Consider the following 3,456-nt stretch of genomic DNA (forward strand, 5'->3'; position numbering starts at 1 on the left):
ATAATAGAACATATCATTTAAATAAATGAACAACTTTTGTTCTTTATTATAAATGAAAACCTTTCTTGTCTAAACAAGAAACTGAAATTATGTTCTTAGTAAAAGGCACATAACAACATTCATCTAATTCTAGTACAATTTCAGAGAGGCGTAGATAGACGCAGGTGAGTTCAAGCAGCTCCATTGTCTACTTGTAGGTCCACCTCGCCTTCATCCTTATTTCTCAAGCACATTAGTATAAATGTGAGAAGCATCCAATATCTAATACCCATGATAAAGAAATGAGAGATTAACTTAACATATATACGAAGTAGAAGTCTCTCTCTTCTTTAAGATCTTCGGTACACTTTGCGCTCTCCTCTCCCTATCCCGCCCCGCAGTGAAGGCGGTAGCATCCTTGGCAACCCCTCCTTTGGGTTTCAGTGCCTTGCCTTTGCCCTTGGCTTGGGACTTTCCCTTACCTTTAGGCTTGCCCTTGCCTTTGTGCCTTTGCACCATCAAAATGGAGTTGTGCTTAACTTTCTTAAGGTTGAGCTCAGCAGTTCTCAACATACTCAGAAGCTCAGACAGTGGCTTGTCAATTTCGTTCATGATGTAATTCATGACAAATTGACTATAGCTTTCTGGCAAGGATTGCAAGATCAAGTCAGTGGCCAGCTCTTGGCCAAGTGGGAATCCCAACCTCTATAGGTTCTCTATGTACCCAATCATCTTGAGTACATATGGGCCTACGGGAGTCCCGTCTTGCATCTTGCACTGAAATAGTGCCTTAGAGATCTCGAATCTCTCATTCCTTGCTTGTCCTTGATATAGTTGATGAAGATGTTCAACCATATCATAAGCACCCATCAACTCGTGTAGCTTCTGAAGTTCAGAGTTCATGGTTACGAGCATGAGGCATGACACATCTAATGCGTCATCTTGATTCTTCTTATAAACATCTCGGTCAGCTCGCGTGGCAGTGGCAGGAGGTGCCTCGGGAATGGGTTGCTCCAGGACGTACAGTTTTCGTTCTTGTATGAGAATGATTCTCAGATTTCGGTACCAGTCCAGGAAATTAGCTCTATTGAGCTTGTCCTTATCAAGGACAGAACACAGAGAGAAGGTGTTCGTGTTTGTCGACATGAAATCTACGACATAGAAATGCAAAAAATAAATATCATATTCCACTAATCATTTAATTAGGCCTTTAATTAAACGATGCTCCCACTGAATTCTATAATTCATGTGGGATAAGATCCACATCATACTACGCCTTGAGTTAGCTTTGGCTAAATCGCCCAAGACTTAGTATGATCGGTAGGTAACTAATTACCAATTACTTCTCCATGCAAATCTTGTTTATAGGATCAATATCCGTATTTATATTAAAACTTGAGTTATCTTTGGCTAATACACCTAAGAGTTAATATAAATGTGATTTTGTCCTATCTTCCAACCATTGGAAAATGCCTAAAGTTATACCCAATCCAATTGAGTTAACTAGTTATACTCAATCTGATTGAGTATGTACTCACCCAGGCGTTGATAGGCGGGACCAAGATTGTCCTTCCGCACCCTACCAAGATAATATGTGTTGCTCTGCTTTGGCAGATTTAACAACAACATGTGATCGAGGTAGTTGATTTAGATCTAATCTAATCGTTAATGTGTATCATATACGCTATTTAGATCTAATCTAATCATGGTGCATCATATATGCGATTTAGATCTAATCTAATCGTTAAGGTACTAATTAATTACTCTACTCTAGCATGAATCACATACACACACACAAGCAATTAATTAAATTGTGATTAGTCATGACCCTACTACGATCTTCTCAAGCCAATGAGAAGATCGGATGGTCAACCGAGGGTCAACAACTTCTCCAAGCTCCTCCCTTTGACCGCCATGTGTTGCTCGTACCCTCCTCGTAACTCCTCCTCGGGTGGACCTTCCACCGCTCCAATTTTTGTACATTACAAATTTGAAACTCGAGTTACATTTGAGTCTAAAACTATTTTACAATAGGAATATTAAAATAGAGAAAGGCACGATGCGTAGGTTGCATAGCAAATTCAACACGCACATCACACAAAATGGCGCGCAGGCCATAATATGAATTACAACACATTTTGTCCAATCTTATTGGGTATTTGGGCCACGACCATCACAAAAATTATACATAATTCTAAATTATGTAATTTCCATAAATTTCTATAATTTTCTACTATTTTTACAATTGTATGAGTTACAACTTCCCGGCGGTCCCGTTTAGCAGTTTTCGGGTGCGATCGCGGGACAATGCCCCTTGTGGGGTTAGGGGCAGCTCTCCTTCTCGTGAAATGAGTCTCACGAGTGTCCTACGATGATCTTACAGTGCCCTAAGCCGCTGTCCCAAAACATTTTGAGCGAGACCTTGCCGTTTCGGAAGGTGTCTCTCGGTAGTCGAAGCCTACAAGTGACAAAACACTTGTTACTTCGCTTCTACGAGAAAAATACCCATAAAATACATAAAAACAGTAAATATACAGAAACTTACAGATTTGTAGTTGCTCATAAAAACTAAAATAAAACACGTACACGCTTCGCACGTGGCTCTGATACTACTATTGGAACTTTCGGGACGCAAAAACCGCTTTTTACGTTGCGGAAACCTCGAAATCCCATGCCACCGGATCCATGCGAAGATAAAATTTCATGTACATGTTTTCTAACCTAGATCTACTCTAGATCTACATGGTAGAGATTGTTGGTGCGGAAAGCATCCGACGATCGAACCTAAGTTTTGATAATGGCAAAGGGATTTAAAGTTAAGATTCTTTGTTATCTAACATGTTGAATGAGTGTTTCAGGAAAGTCCTAACTGCGGTTAGGTAGGTGAAAACCTTAGGGGGTGGTAACCCTAGGTCTTAGGGGGTGGTAACCCTAGGTCCTAGGGGGTGGTAACCCTAGGTGGAGAAAAGTCCTAGATGAGGTTAGGCAAAGGGAAAACCCTAGGGGGCGGTAACCCTAGGTCATATGGGGTGGAAGACTGGACATGCCGGGAAGCGGAAGTCCAGCAGAAAGTCCGGAAGTTTTGAACGCTGAGCAAAAGTCCAGTCGATCTGGAGGATGGCACTGGCAACAGGTAAATCTCCTGAGTGGAGTAGGTGAGGACACGTTCTCCGTAGAGGGAACAGTAGGCGTCGGGTCGACCTAGGGTTTCTGTGCAGTCCGATGACTGTCTGAAGTCATATTAACAATCCGAAGTCAGACTCGGACAATCTGATAACTGTCGACTAACATTTGTTATATCATTTCTGTGCTAACTTTGTTTTGCAAGGTATGTGTTTGGTACTAACACATTTTGCAGGAAAAAAGAAGCAACTTTGGCCCCGGATGAACAGTGTCCGAGGCGCCTCCATGGGGCTTGGAGGCGCCTCGGGTGCAAGCTGAAGCCAGCTGTCCAGAGGAGCTGGAGGTACCTCAGAT

This window comes from Zingiber officinale, chromosome 9A (assembly GCF_018446385.1).
Source record: "Zingiber officinale cultivar Zhangliang chromosome 9A, Zo_v1.1, whole genome shotgun sequence".
NCBI classification, from domain to species: domain Eukaryota; kingdom Viridiplantae; phylum Streptophyta; class Magnoliopsida; order Zingiberales; family Zingiberaceae; genus Zingiber; species Zingiber officinale.